Source organism: Rattus norvegicus, chromosome 3 (genome assembly GCF_036323735.1).
Source record: "Rattus norvegicus strain BN/NHsdMcwi chromosome 3, GRCr8, whole genome shotgun sequence".
Classification (NCBI taxonomy): domain Eukaryota; kingdom Metazoa; phylum Chordata; class Mammalia; order Rodentia; family Muridae; genus Rattus; species Rattus norvegicus.
The window spans coordinates 180,800,692-180,816,782 of record NC_086021.1 but is presented as its reverse complement, the minus strand read 5'-3'; the positions used below and the strand labels follow the sequence as shown (position 1 = coordinate 180,816,782).

The 16,091-nt window shown below is 43.8% G+C and overlaps 2 long non-coding RNA genes across 9 annotated transcripts in view; one reads left to right on the top strand and one right to left on the bottom strand.

The window, feature by feature from the left end:
- Positions 1–208: 208 nt before the first annotated feature.
- Positions 209–16,091, top strand: part of LOC108350533 (uncharacterized) — a 37,422-nt gene continuing 21,539 nt past the window's right edge. For 2 of the 7 annotated variants that reach the window (XR_010065531.1, XR_010065529.1), the window contains exons 1-4: positions 901–1,012; positions 2,613–2,978; positions 4,309–4,442; positions 13,313–13,370. This is a non-coding gene — a long non-coding RNA (uncharacterized LOC108350533). Of the gene's footprint in view, positions 1,013–2,612; positions 2,979–3,787; positions 4,077–4,308; positions 4,443–13,312; positions 14,488–16,091 lie in introns of those variants that run through there. The other 5 variants (XR_010065532.1, XR_001837404.3, XR_010065528.1 and 2 more) reach the window with 5 other exon arrangements.
- LOC120101811 (uncharacterized) lies at positions 1,221–2,902 on the bottom strand. 2 transcript variants are annotated; one of them, XR_005502798.2, is made up of 3 exons: positions 2,607–2,902; positions 2,305–2,425; positions 1,221–1,374 (listed from the first exon to the last, which is right to left on the bottom strand). It is a non-coding gene; the product is annotated as an uncharacterized LOC120101811 (long non-coding RNA). The 2 variants fall into 2 exon arrangements; XR_005502797.2 differs by having other exon boundaries at positions 1,238–1,374; positions 2,611–2,896.

Genomic DNA, 16,091 nt, shown 5'->3' with positions numbered 1-16,091 from the left:
CTATTCTTTCACTACACATTATATTAAAGTGAGTACACATAACTGTATTAAACCAAAACTAAAATGGAAATTGCTTCTTCATCCATTTGGGAGTAGGAATTTTCTTTCCAATGTTCTAGATTTTTTTAATGAAAACGGCTACACTTTGAAAGACACAGAGGTAGAGTGTTTATGGGAAAAGGTACATTAAGATTGGCATTGGTAACACTGTCCTGGTCCACCATTGTGTGTGATGACAGTCCAAGTGTCTTGACAATGAACTGCCCATCACCACTTCTTTGAATATCGTAATTGGCAGCTGCTGCTTCTGGGAATCGTACCTGATAGTCTCTCCAAAAGCACCTTGGAGACTCCAGTGTTGGCCAATCTAGATGGTTAACTGGATGGATGTCCTGGCTAGTGTTAGTGCCAATTTGACCCAAGCTAGCGTCATATGAAAGGAGGGAGGCTCAACTGAGGAAATGCTTCTGCAATCTAGTGATAGAGCATTTTCTTGATTAGTTGATAGAGGAGGGCCCAGTCCATTATGGGCTGTACTACCCCTGGGATCTATAAAGAAGCGGGCTGAGCAAGCCAGGATGAGCAAAACTGCACATCTCCCTTCTGAGACTCTGCACGACTCCTCCATGATGTCTGCACCACACCACCATGGTCTCTACATCAGCTCTTGCTTCCAGGTTCCTGCCCTGTTTGAGTTCCTGACCTGACTTCCTTCCATGGTGACTAGAGATTTGCAAGAATAACCCAGATCAACCCTTTCCTCTCCTAGCTTGCTGTGGTTATGGTGCTACATCACAGTAGTAGTAACCCCCACCAGCACAATGGGATTCAGAGTTACCATGGAAACAGACCCAGTGCCTGCCTCAGAGTGTTATCACTGGGTTAATGGAATTTGGAAGACCCACTGTCAATGCGGTGGCATCCCTGAACAGGGCAACGTATTATGTGGACCCAGACCATGTAACACAAGACCCCTCCCCATCCAATCGTTGGCATCTCATACCTGCTCAAGGTTAGGATTCAGTGTTGTACTGGCCCAGGTCTGCAGTAGGTTTTTGCTTATTTAACACCAGTCTGGATGGTGTTTGATGGAGGATACTCACTGTTAGAGAGAGTGTATCACTCAGCATCCGATTAAGATGCGCTGAATATCAGAATCTCAACTCGTGAACCAAAAGAAACGCTATGCATGAGGAAATTCAACATCGACTCAATGGCTGAAGAATTATCTCTGTTTATTGGCCCAATCATTCTCCTGGAACAGCAGAGGCATTGCCAACAGGTGGCTTATCAGAATGCACAGGCCCATCTCTTTTATCTCACCGAGGTTGTTTGCAATCGCAGAGCACAGTGGAGCTCCCAGCACTGGAGAGGCTTCAGAGACACACAGGAGCCAGAAAGCAACAGACTTAATGTGCATTCCTTTTTTATATTACATACACAAATGCTAACTCTACCACAATGTTATCTCTACATTCTCCTGAGCCTGGGGTAAATAGGAATAGAAAGAATAAAACATTATTTGTCTATGGGTATAAACTATCATTCTTTTGTGTCTGCCTTTATATTTTATGCCTAGTGAGAAAATTACCAGCCGGTTCCTAGCGTTGAAATGGTACCCGTTTCTGCAAGAAAATTGTCTCAAATAGAGAATTTCCTTAAATAATGACTTTCATTTTATTTCATAACTATAACCACCCTGATATCGTATTAAAATTTATTGAATGTGGCTAAACCCAGATCAACAGGTATTAAATGGTATTATTAGTCATATAAAGATAAATGTATTTTGATACTAGAATATTCATGCTCTTCTAAATTATATTTAAGCAATAATTCTATTACTAATAGGATAGTGTTCTAGTACAGCGTGTGTTCAGTTTCTTCAAGCCCAAGACCTAGACTCTGTAAATTATGTATATGTCCACATCTTTCCCCACCAAATCTCTATTATTTGATTTACCAGAGAGGAAATAAGAGTGCATATGGTGACGGCTCCCCGGGTCAGCGAACTAGCATGTGTGATCCCTAAATCTGAAAGCCCTTCTGTTAGACATCAGAACCATCTTATCTCCAGTATCAATAGGAGATACCTCACCCATCCATTACCTATGCTATTCATATTCTTTAATTCAATTTGTTTACGTTGTCTGTTGGGGGGGTTGAATTAAAGGGTATGGGTGAGTATGTCCTGATCCTTGTGTGGAGATCAGAGGATTATAACCCATGGGAATTGTTTCTCCTTTGCCAAGTCATGGTTATACACTCAGGTCATTACCCTAGGAAGCTAGCACACTTACTTACCCCCTGAGCTCTCTCTGTTGCTATATCCAACGTGTGCTTTAGTGAGTGTGTGAACCAGTTCTTGCTCCAGAGAAGGGGTGAGGAGTGCAGGCTGAGGCTCCGATGAAAAGCCAGCATAGCCCTTTCAGGTAATAGACAAAATGAGTTATGTTCATACACCCAGAGCATATCTCTCTCTCTTCTGAGGAAAGGAAGCTTGCTCCTTTGGAAGACACTTCTTCCCGTCCCCTCCCACCCCCACCTTTTGCTTCCCTCTCACTCTGTATGAATCTGAAAGAGTAATTCAGTGTTCCATTCTGCACCTACAGCTAGCAGTTCAAGGAGGAGACAGCAACCCAAGCTGAAATGATGGTGACCATCGGTCTTGCTGAATGGATTAGCCGTGAAGCTCCACCCGGTTGGCTGGTAAGAAGATAGCATGAAAGTCTGGAATCATCAGTGAGCCTTCTGTCATATGTGGAAATGAGGGAACTGGTCCAACAGTGCAGAGAGGATCGCTTATAAGCATCACATGCCAATAAAAAAGCTTTGACCAATGAGCTGAGTGAGGCAGGAAATAGGAGGTGGGACATCCGGTAGGGAGAGAATTCTGGGAAACAGTCAACAAGAGGGGAGATTCGCCCCAGAACGCTAAGGAAGTGGATGTAAGAAGACAAGGAGAGGAAATTGGCCACGTAGGTGAACTCAGGGTAGATAAAGAGGAATAATAAATTAAGAATTAGTCAGATAAAAGCTGAGGCTTATGGCCTAAGCATTTATTAATAAATGACTAGTCTCATAGTTGCTATTTCTGGGAATAAATGGTCGGGAAGAAAAGCTTCAAGTAATACAACATGGATGAAAACTCTGTAAGACAGGGAATATAAAATATCTTCTGAACTGACCATCTAGATCTAGCTTTACTTGAAGTAAGACTTACCCACATCATCCAGCTTAATTCAACACGTTTATACTCAGAATCATTAGAATTTAATTTTCCCACTTGTAGATTGTGAACCCGTGGAGACTACATTTTTATTTAGTTTAGCATTGAAAGGGCTAGATCCCCACTCCCTTACTTGGGAAAAGTGAGTCAGGTATGTGATAAAGTCTAAGTTGTGACAACTGGGGTCATGACCTGAAGCAATCAGGTTGAAATAGCACATAGTTATACTAAGAGCTTAAAATCCGACTTTTAAAATTTATCACAAAAGATGTGTTCAAAAAACTTAAATACAAGCATTTAAAAAAAATACTTAAGGATGGGGCTGGGGAGATGGCTCTGTGGTTAAAAGCACTTGCCACTTTCCCAGGGAGCCCATGTTTTGTGGTTATTAACTCCACTCATGAAAACACACACACACACACACACACACACACACACACACACACACCCCACATCACAACTAAAACTTTAAAAACCTATTGTAAATGTTTCGGTTATGTGGGGCAAGGACATCAAGTGATGGTTTCTGTGACGGATAATCATTTCCCTGTGTTTTAGCTCCATGTCCACTTGCTTACATTATCCTAAGGAAGAGCAACCTAAAATGCAAATCTGTCCGTTCACACGGGGAAGTTCTGCTGCAGACAGTGCATTATTCATTTTGCTGGCCTGGGTGTGTTCCTCAAAGGTGATTTTAACAGTGGCTTCAAACGGAAAACAATGGATTCTATCTCCAGCCTCCTAGAGAGGCTGATTCATGTATCCTGCCATGTTGGGAGATTAATACATCTGAGAACAATTTATCCAGAATATCCACACGCACCCGCTGGATTAAAAAAAAGAAAAGGTAATTCCCCGAGTTGTTCCTTGGGTCTTGCTGTGGTTATGAAAATTACATTCCAAGGAAAAGAAAACATGATGGAGAATTTGCATGCAAGGGGATGAGCGACACCGACACACAAAAACATAAATAAAACATGTCCCGAGGTAATTTACCTATCAGAGATGCACCAGAAATGTGAACTCTGAATTTTGAAGCCTTTGTAACTCTGTATTGCTGACTGTCTGTCATCCTTCAGGTCTGCCACCCTCATCACACCGATAAAGACAGCTCACCGGCTGGGACTCCTAAGATCTACCCCAGGCCAGGGAAGGGAGGCAGGAAAGGAAAGACCACACTGCACATTTGCGAGATTTAGATTTCTAATCTTAGGTAAGAATTTATATATTCACTGACAGACCAACACTGACAGTCTTGAAGAGACGGCATTCAGCTTTAACATTGGCTGAGAAGGCAGCCCGTGTTAACGAAGCTGATCAGGTGTCTAGTGTGTGGTCCTCAGATCCAATAGCTTCTGTATACCCCACTTACGTTGGGTTATGAAGTTACCGTGGAGAGCACTGATTCGTTTAAACGGAACACCGGTCAGTATTGGTGATTTTATATTTGAGATCGGGCCACGCTATGATATTTAAAATACTGAAATATTCAAAAGTTGGAAATGACGCAGACCTCGGCCACTCTGGCATTTGATGGTGTCTCCAGAAGGTCTGACCTCTGTTCACCTCCCTGGATCTCTTTTTTTTCAGAGGCCTCAATTTTTTGCTTTTTAATTCTGGCCCTAATCTCCCATCCTGCCCTTTTCTGACTTAGGGCTTTCATGTGATTTCCTTGGAGTCATGACCCTGGTTTTCCTTTATCCTTCTGCTGTTTATCTAAGGTGGGAGGTCCCATTGCATAGCTCAGGTGCCACAGAGCCTGTTTTCTGTTCTGCAAAATGGCTCAAGCCCAGTTGTCTACAAAGGTGTGTCCCACATTGAGCTCATTTCATAGCAAATGGCTAGATCCTCTCTGGAGCTTCTATGGTGAGTAAGAGAGTTAGCTAGGCTTACATTTAAGCCGCACACCGACACTATAAAAATTGCCTTATATTTATTGTTCCTAGACACTAGTGTTTCTGGTCTCTTTTGATGATTCTACTGAGATAAAATGATGAAGACTGAAATTTTTTAAATAAAAGCCAGACAAAAGGGCTGGTTTTATTTATTGTTTTGAAGATTCAAAGTTGCTAATGGATATGAAAAAAAATACCTTATTTTTTTGTGTAGCAAGACCAACTGGTGCCTGCAGAGCCTTGAGTCCTTACAACCATTACAGAAAGACAAATGTAATTCCAATTTGGTATTCATCCCAGCATCTTGCAGTGGTTTCCAAGGAAAACTTTGTGTGGTTTATTTAATTTTTTTCCATAGAGGGAATTGGAGTGAGGCTCTAGGCAGAGTAAAACATGAAAAAGGAGTTGCATGAAATAAAGTAATATGCATAAACACAGTTACACACCCACATACACACACAGCTCCACATGCACACACACATGCACACATATACATATTCATACACACATACAAAGCTACATATCCACAGACTCAGCTACACACACAGACACACACACACAGCTCCACACGCACACACACATACACACACACACAGAGCTCCATATGCACACACACATGCACACACACACATTCACACACACATGCACATGTACATATACATACACACAGACACAGCTACACATGTACACACATGCAAACATACCTGCACACACACATGCACACACACATGCATACATACACATATACATATACACATTCACACACACATGCACATGTACATATACATACACACAGACACAGCTACATACATACAGCTACACATGTATACACACATGCAAACATAAAAGCACACACACATGCATACACACATGCACACACACATGCATACATACACATATACATACACACACATACAGCTCAACACTCACAGACACAGCTCCACAAACACACACACACACATACACACACACACACACACAGCTCCAGGGGAGATGGCTTATTAGAGATGAGCTGTAGGTGTGGGACTGGGCTCTTTCAGATGAATGTGAGGACCGTGTGTCACTAAGGTAGCCAGGACTGCTGTCAGGCAGGGTCATCACATAGGAGCATGAGGGAGAAGGAAACAGGTGAATGGAATCCCAAGAAGAAAGAAGATGAATGGTAGAAAAGATTCCTCCAGTCAGGGCCAAGAAACCTCGGGAGGAGAAAATGCCAGAAAACGTAGGAAGAGAACCAGCCCAAACTAGCAAGGGTCCCCTTTAGAAGTTCTTTGCCCTTGACGAAAACAGAATTCACTGGAGAGATACCTTAGTCATAAGCACACATTACTCTTGTGAAGGACTTCAGTTGGGTTTCCAGGACTGAGGTCGGACAACTCACAGCCACCTGCAGCTCCATTCTAGAGGATCCGATGATGTCCATGGTTACCTGCATAGCAAGCCGTACCCACACCACCCACCAAGATCACATTCATGGCCATAATTAAAAGCACTTTCCCTTGACCATGATGACCTTGATAAGGGAGGGGCACCTAGGCAGTTGGAGAAGTTAAATCAATCTTTATGTTCATCATATAACCCCAGGGGTGTGTGTGTGGGGGGGAAGGGAGGGAGGGAGGGAGAGGGAAGGTATGAGGGAGAGAGAGAGAGAGAGAGAGAGAGAGAGAGAGAGAGAGAGAGAGAGAGAGAGTTAGTTTAGCGATTAGGAATGAAAAGCCAGTTGCTTCAGGGACATATAGGTTTTATAAAGTTCTATATGTGAATTTTTAAATACAAACTAGCAAATCATGGTTTTGTATATGTTTGTATGACATTTAAGGGCGACTAGGATTCTTCACACTGTGTCCAAGCCGGGTAAAATGGGAAAAGAAAGGAAGGAGGGGAATATTGAGAACCAGTGTCACAATGGAATCCTCTACCCTGTGTGCCAAGGGGAAATGGAGCCCTTCAGAGGAGGGAAGGAGACATCCTAAACAGCCGTTTTGTCGTGTTCTCTTGTCTGTCTGGTCTGCGCTTTCTACTGAGTGCCAGGAGCACAGGGAAGAGCAAAGAAAAGTACAGCCCTTGGAATTCTGTCTGGAGAAGTCCAGAGAAGCTGAGACTCGGCAACAGGGTCACCGCTGTGGCTGGGCACAGGGTCACCACTGTGGCTGGGCACAGGGTCACTGCTGGGGCTGGGCTGGAAGGAGCTGTAGAACAGAGTCAGAAGCAGGTCTAGGACTTCACAGTGTTGGTATGCCACAGGAGGCCGGCTGAGGGAGGCTACATGCTTTCTAGGAGTATGTGAAAACCAGGGGAAAGGTGCAGGGCCTGGAGGAGGACCAGGATGAGGAAATGCCAAATTAGGCTGATGGTTTTGCTGATGTGAAAACCAGACACTTCCTTGACCAGGATGGTGTTGGAGATGGTCCCTCACTGCCACTCATTCTTCTCTTTTATTGGGTATTTTCTTTATTTACATTTCAAATGTTATCCCCTTTTATGTTTTCCCCTCCAAAACCCCCTATCCCATTCCCCAACCCCTGCCTCCATGAGGGTACTCCCTACCCACCTATCCACTCCATTCCACCTCCCCACACTGGCATTCCCCTATACTGGGTCATCAAGCCTTCACAGGATCAAGGGCATCTCCTCCCATTGATGCCCAACAAGGCCATCCTCTGCTACATATGCAGCTGGAGCCTTGGGTCTGTCCATGTGTACTCGTTAGTTGGTGGTTTAGTCCCTGGGAGCTCTGGGGGGGTATGGTTGGTATTGTTGTTCTTCCTATGGGGTTGCAAACCCCCTCAGTTACCTCAGTTCTTTCTCTAACTCCTCCGTTGGGGACCCCATTCTCAGTCCAATGGTTGGTTGTGAGCATCTGCCTCTGTATTTGTCAGGCTCTGGCAGAGGCTCTCAGGAAATAGCTATATCAGGCTCCTGTCAGCATGCACCTCTTGGCATCTGTAATACTGCCTGGGTTTTGTGACTGCATGTAGCATGGATCCCCATACCTCTCACTCTTTATTAACCCTTTCCATCCCACCATCTCACTGCTTCAGTGAGAATTCAAAGTTCCTAAGGAGCTGTTCTCTGGAGCATGGGCAATGCTGTGTTATTTGTGGAACAGGAGGGTACAGGTGGTGTAGCCACTGTGGAAGGAGTCTCTCCCAGCAGGTGTTCCCTGCCTATAGATCCTCAGGGGGTAGTGTGGGGCTTCATGAGCTCTTTCCCTCTGGATGGTGGGATGCTCACAAGCCCAGTCCTATGTATGTGATCACATATGCTGTGAATTCAATGGCCATGCTGTCCCTGGGAAGGACTACTCTACAACAATCCATACTTTCCCCTCCCACTCTCACATTCTTTCTATTCTGGATTCTGCAATATCCCCTGTGCATTGGAAGAGGTGATAAAGAGATGCTATTTAGAACTGGGCATTCAACCATCTAGGCTCTTGCAAATAACTCTACCCATGACCTTATAATTAACAACCTTGAATAAACTCTGTTGGTTCATTTAAAACAGTAAAAGAAATGATCAAAGACAGACAGAGAGAAGGAAGGAGAGGGGAGGGAGGGAGAGAAAGAAGGAAGAAAGGAAGGAAGGAGAGGGGAGGGAGGGAGGGAGTAAGGGAAGGAGAGAAGGAAGGAGAGGGGAGGGAGGGAAGGAGGGAGGGAAGGAGGGAGGGAAGGAGGGAGGGAAGGAGAGAAGGAAGGAGAGGGGAGGGAGGGAGAGAAAGAAGGAAGAAAGGAAGGAGAGGGGAGGGAGGGAGGGAGGGAAGGAGAGAAGGAAGGAGAGGGGAGGGAGGGAGAGAAAGAAGGAAGAAAGGAAGGAGAGGGGAGGGAGGGAGGGAGGGAAGGAGAGAAGGAAGGAGAGGGGAGGGAGGGAGAGAAGGAAGAAAGGAAGGAAGGGAGGAAGGAAAGAGGGAAGGAAGGAAAAGAGTGATCATTTGGGGAAAAACAAGAAATCAGTAGGTGTAAAAGGGACAAGAGAGGTTAATAGGAACTATTGTGACCAATGATTGTATATGTGTATGAATTGTCATAATGAAACCCGTTATCGTTTGTGATTAATACATGGTAATGAAAAACTAAAACAGAGAAGAGAGAGGAAGCAGGGCGCTGATGTCCTGTGCTTTCCCCCTGTAGGCTGGGACAGGCAGGATTGACTTCCCTCATGATTAGTGCCTTTATCCAGGCAAGTGTCCCTCATAGGAACTTCCAGAGATCTTCTACCCTCCTACCCACTATTCTCCTCTACTCTCTGGCTATTGTTAACTCCCGGGGGCTTGCAATTTCCAGTGGATTCTCTAAGTTTATTGAGCATGCTGGCACTGCCTGAAAGCTTCCTTGTATCAATGTGCTATGGGAAAGAGGAAAGACCAACATTAATTGTTTTAGACTCTACAGCCTGGAGGAAGAAGAATTCATACTTTCTCTAGTTCATTGGACGATATATGCGCTGGTGGAGACCTTGTCTACGGGCACCTGAGACATTCAGATCCGAATTGTAACAAAGCAGAGTATGAAGAGACATGAGCAGCAAGCAGCTGCCGTCCTCCACACAGGAGTTTTACAACAGCTTGTGGCTGGGCCTCCAATCCCAGAAGCAGAGCCCTGAGACGTCAGCCCATAGGTCACCTTGGCTGGTGCCAGGTGCCATTCCTGCCAATGCTCCCTTCTGTAGGCAGAGGAAGAGACCATTAACTTCCAAAAGGGAACAGGGACAAACACCAAACAGCACAGTGGTTCCGTAAGGTTCTCGACGTGGGGAACTTGTGTTCTGACATGGCTTTCATAGGGAGACCATAAGATCTGAATTCCTGTGAATGATTACAGTCAAGTAGAAATTATGGGATGGTGAAAGAGGTCCTAGCAATAGAGCCACAAGAAGGAAACACTGTGATGGTTTGAAATTTAAGAATGAGCTGTCAGGGAGGACCCCACATTCCTTGAGTATATCTTCATACATGTGGCCTCTGCATTTCCAGGCATATTTAAATAAATACACATATGCATGCTCTTTTTTTCCTAAAAAAGTCATACATTTATTCATTTGTTTAATTATTTATTGATCATCAATTCTGTATGAAGTATCCTGCTCCACTTACTGGCATAAACAAGACAGGCACCCTTCCGGTCTGCACCAGCTGCTTAGTAAACAGCACTTTCTTTTATGCCTCATTTGCATCTTACCCATGCAACTTTGCGGCAGTATGTTGACCTCAGGGAAAACTTCAGGCCTCCATGACATCATCTTTCTTCCTGATCTTCTCATCCATTCAACTGTGTGGGGGTCTGGTTGAGAGAAAATAAGACAAGGGCAGAGTGGGAAAGGACATCGATCATAGTCCTCTGCCTCAGTGCTCAGGGATGGGTGTGTTCTCTGCTGCAGGGATAGTACAGGCTACCCCGGGCTAACTTACAGAATGCCCAGGCCAAGCACTGAGCTAAGGACTGTACGCAGCATGACAGAACAACCATTTACCTTGTGTTGTCTGATATTAAAAACAAAAAAGAAAGCTGAATTATCTCTTTTCTACCTTGTCTAGTCTTCAGTACCACCCCTACCCCCAATCCATGTACATAAGCTTCTTGGAGGGATGTTTAATAGGAATTTTTTTATTCAGTACAACTTCAAGTGACTGACAGTCCCTAAATGTCAGAACTGTATTGAACATAGCATGTCTGAAGAGTTGTGAGGCTAATTAATGCTCCAGTCTCCATGTGCTCTGAGGGAAGGCACAGGAGGTCTCAATAAGAAATGAGGATAGCTCTAGAAATTATTACCGTGGAACACAGAGAATGATTCTTACCGATCCCTGCTTTAAATAAGGTAGAATTCAAGGCTCACAAACCAGAGCATTTCTCTGCTTGGGAGAAGGCGGCCACATGCAATTCAGTGTCTCTTGACCAGCAATTTTGTTATAACCAGACAGTCACACAGGCCACATGCAGCTCCTAGGTGTGGGGTGGCCAAGGACCTTCTCACCATTGTGGAGGATTTCCCACTTCAAGAACTTCCTCTAAATCCCAGTGAAAGTCAGAAAGTCGTCATTGTTTGAAGAGGATGAGATCTCTGAGGAAGACCCCGGGGGAAAAATCAGCAAAGGAGCCCTCTTTGTCCTCTAAGGCTGTTGGGGGAAACATCTGAAGCAAGAGAAATAAATGTGCCTGGTCTTTTATATAAGTCAGCATTCTCTGGGGAAACAGAACTGGTAGAATAAGTGCATATATAATTGACATTTATTACAATGGCATAGGCTATGTGGGTTACGGTCCAACTATTCAATGGTCCAACAATGCTGCCTCCTGATGGAAAGTCTACAAGATCAATAGATGTTCAGTCCATGAGCCTTGATGTCTCAGCTGGTCTTCAGTATATGCTGGAATCCCAAAGAAGTAGGCTCTAATGCCAGTGAAGGAACAGACTTGCCAATGAAATCAAGCAGACAAAGAGAAAGCACTTCCTTCTGTGTCCTTTATATAAGGTGTGGTCCTGCTGTAGGTAGGTCTTCCCACCTCAATACATCTAGATTTAGTGTGCGTTCCCCCCTCCTCAAATGATTCAATCAAGAAAAATCTCTAACAAAAGTACCCAGCCATTTGGGTCTTAGTTAATTCCAGATGCAGGCAAGTTGACAACCAAGAACAGCCCTCATACCTCTCTTTCAGAGAGGCTGTCTGTCAACTGGATGAACAGACGTCAGGATGCAAGGCCTTGCTACACGCCTTACTGTCTCAGTGCATCCCGTTACTCAACATTCAAGTGTGAAACTTGTTCCTCTGAATTAGTTTCATTTTAGTTCACTGAAAGAAAAGGCGGTTCTGTCATGTCAGGGCCAAGGGAAAGGACTGAGTAAGCCAGTTACAGCGTTACAGTTGGTGATCGATGAACACACACCAGCCTTGTGCTTGTGTCTGTGAGTTGTAAGAGATTTGGGCAAATTCAGCCACCATAGCAGTGCCTTTAGTTGTATGTGTGGAGTGACCTTCCTCCCTCTGGGACCCTGGGCTGTGAGTTGGGGAGACACAGAATGTCCCTGATGCCATGGTGATATCTGGGAAGCTGGCACTGGCCTCTCTGTCTGTGATCTAGGACAAGCAATTCTGAAGCCGCAATCTTCAAAAAAATACTAAATAAATAGATAGTTATATCATTGAGAAATCTTTAAATAAAAATGATTATCAGGTGTATGTGAATTTGGGGGAGGCATTTTCTTCATTACCTAACAGGGCAGGAATCTAGTTTATAAAAGAAATTTCCAGTAACCCAAGAGAAAATGAGTGAAGCCTCTCCAGGCTTGCCATTCCAGCCTCACTCCTTCCCTCGCCGTGTCCCCTCAGGCTGCTCCCTTTTATATCGTATCTGCGTCTGGCACAACACAGATCATCAGCCTGCTGAGGTTGGGAGTTATTGTCAGAGTAGCATCCATTACCACATGAAAGCCAAGCCCTTGTTAGGCACATGAGTGGTTGTGTGTCGAAGCATGTAGAATTAAGTATCTATTCCAATAGTATCTTGTGTTCTCGACCACAGGGTTTGAAATTGGGAAATACATTTCAGTTTTGCTCTAGTTTTCAAAAATGTCTAAAGTCAATGCTGTTGTTTAAAGTTTAAGGTTTGCTCCGTATATGGGAATGTTATCATTGACCAATAAATAAATGATTCTGTTTATTATGGACAGTGTTGTCACTTGAGTCCTTTGTACTAATATTGAACTTACGCCTGGTGTGGAGGAGATGGGTCAAGTGTTGAGAGTATTTGCTGTTCTTGTGGATTACTGAACAGTGCTTCCAACAGCCAAGGTGGGTAATTCAAGTCTACCTTGAACGCCAGCTCTGGGGATCTGACATCATCTTCTGGCCTTTAAGGTCATCTGCATGTAAATACACATATAGATACATAGACACCCAGAGATATACATACATAAAAAGAAACATGTCTTCTCTATTGACTTGTTCATCAAATTTCTACTTCCTTGTTCCTTTACTCAGAACGTCTTGGAATCACTTTATCACCTTTTGTAAAGATCGTGCAGTAGATATATTATATTAAACATATTTTATATTTGTAAACAAGTTTGCTCATGTTTTTGTTATGTAGAACTATGCTAACATTAGTTGTTTAACTTTACATTTTCTTTCTTTGCATTTATGTATTTATTTTATGTGCGACTGGGTGTATGCACGTCTACCAAATGCAGGAGCACACAGAGGTCAGAGAACAGCACATATCCCCCGGAACTGAAGTGATGAGGAGTTGTAAGTAGCCAAAGAAACCATGCCTGGGTCCTCTGCAATGGTAGGGTATGCTTCTAGCTCACGAGCCATCTCTCCAACCCCTAGTTTTCTATTTTCCTTCTGTCTCCTTTCCTCCATTTTCTACGTGTGAATCATTGTTGATTGTTTATAATGGATAGATTTATCCCGAGTATGCATTGATTCTTTACTTGACTCTGCGATTAAATATCTGACAAGAATGAACTGATGGGGAGCAGAGTTTATTTTGTCCTGTAGATAAGAAAGGATGTGGTCCATCATGGTGGGAAAGGCTCAACAGCGGGAGCCTGAGAGAGCAAGAGTTGATATTGTCTCTGCAGTCGGGATGAAGGGAGGGATGAATGCTGGTGCTCAGTTCTATTTCTCCTTTCCATTCAGTCTGGAGCTAGAGTAAGTCTACAGAAGTGCTTCTTCCTTCATTCCTATGGGTCTTCTCAGAAGAATTAACCTAGTGTAGAAACTCCCAACCCATGTGCAGTCATTTGGCTTCTGGAGAACTCTAGGTCCTATCAAGCTGACAACATTAACCACCATACTGCACACATTTTCACTATCCACTCTGTCACAGGTAATAGCAAGTCTGTAGTACTTGCTATACTAGGTTGGGCCTTTGAGTCAAAGGGTTTATGACATAATTGTCTCCTTTGGGCACACACTATTCTTAGCATGGACTGTTAGCTCCTGTTTTCTCCAGTTCCATACGTCCTCACCATGCCTCAACCTTCAAGGTCTGTGTTGATCTATGCCCTTAGTCCTGAGTCCTGATTGATAAAGTTGTGAAGTCTCAATGCTATGTGTGAGTGGCTTCTGGGTTTGCCTGTAATCATTTTACATTGCCACCCTCTGGTTCAAGGCCCCTAAGTTTGCACCATTCCTCACTAAGTGAGGTGTGTGCTCACTATTAACATTTCCCTTGATTGCTGAAAATCACCCTCGCGTGTGAGTACTGACTGGACATGCTCTGTTCTAACCCTTAGGTTAAGGGCACATCCCTTCAAACTCTGCAGACTGCTCTGATGCAGAGCTCCTCTGAGTACAGTAGTCATTCTAAGGCCACCTGCACTATCTAAGTTTTTTTTTTTTCCTTTTTTTTTCCGGAGCTGGGGACCGAACCCAGGGCCTTGCGCTCGCTAGGCAAGTGTTCTACCGCTGAGCTAAATCCCCAACTCCACTATCTAAGTTTTATTAACTGTTTCTTTCCCTCATTAGAAGTCCCTCTATTCTGCCTCCTTTATATAATTTAAACATTATGGAATCTGTACCTTGTCATGATTCTCTGTTCTCTAATAGTTTATGAACACACAATATACTCACTGACCTCGTAACTGCATATTCTGCTAAAGTGAGAAGACACTGCTGCCACACAGGGCAGAGGGACGCCTCTGCCTTCTCTGTAGGCTGATGAGAGTGTCTATGCTTGGGCAAGCTCTTCTCTGGTTCCCATAAGAACTCTGTGTCTGCTTCCTCCACCACCGTGGAGCCCAGAAACCCTTTTGTTTCCTACACCTCTTGAGGACACGTATCAAATTTTGGCCTTTTCACCAAGGGGTGTGATGGCCTGCAGGTAGGTCTTGGTTTCAAACCCAGTGTGGATTTTAATTCTGACTTCCCAGTTGTGATTTCTCAAACTACCCCTGATCTTGTAGTCTTCGAACACAAATGAGCTCTTCCACAACAAGCTTCTCCATCTTGCTTTACTGGGTAACCTTTTTTTCCCTGTTGGAGTTTTTCAATGACTTTCTGTCTCTGCTTTTAGAGAGTGTGTTTTTGAATTTTTTGCGGGGGGAGAATAAATGATTTCATGTAAATTTATGCGGTTGCCACGCAAATAATTTGTAGAGACCCAGGCTTTCTTTGGCACTTCACAACCATTTCCTCTCTTTGGAGTTTATACCGGTTACTTTTCCTAGACAACAGTTGGCTAATTTTTCCCACTTTATCCAATTTCAATGAGTTAAGATCTCTCAGAAATAACAGAATCCTCTCAGCAGCTCTCTGGGACCCTCAGAACAGTTTCAACAAGGTTGTTGAGAGGTCATTAGAGAGCCAGACCACTTTCATATTTCAGAAGTCTTTTGGACTTGAAAATGGGGCATCTCTGTATGATATTACAGATATTGCATATGCAGATGCTTAAATTTAATAAGACTCTATTCTTTGATATACACATAAATAACTCCATGTGAAGCCTTAATTAGAAAAATTTCTAAATGTGTGGCTTTTGCAGAATCTTACACGACTGTCTTCTTCACATCTTTCCATGATCATTTCTTAGGCCAGACTCTCCCAGGTGCACAGCTTGAGGTTAATACACGTAGCTTTCCACCTAGCATATTTCTTCTTGGCGCTCATCACCTCAGTGTATTTTGTACCCTTTGAAATACAAAATTATCAGCCTTCTTTCTTGTTCAAATTCTGAACCATCTGAGGAAGGGGCGTGTGTGGCCATTGGCTCTGCTGTTGGCCTCTCCCAAAAGTGTTTTACAAATAGGAAAACAGGAGGAAGTGATCCTCCTTGAACATAAGATCTTCCTCTCCTCATGGGTTAAAATTTCTGATTATCTCTGTGAAGAAAACTCTTAAGGAAGAACAGACTCAGAAACAGTGCCAACCCACAAAAGAGGTGGCACATCCAATAGCTGTGAGTGTTTTCTGTTATTAATACATTCCCATTGGGAAGTCATCATCCTTTTAGGCATCAGC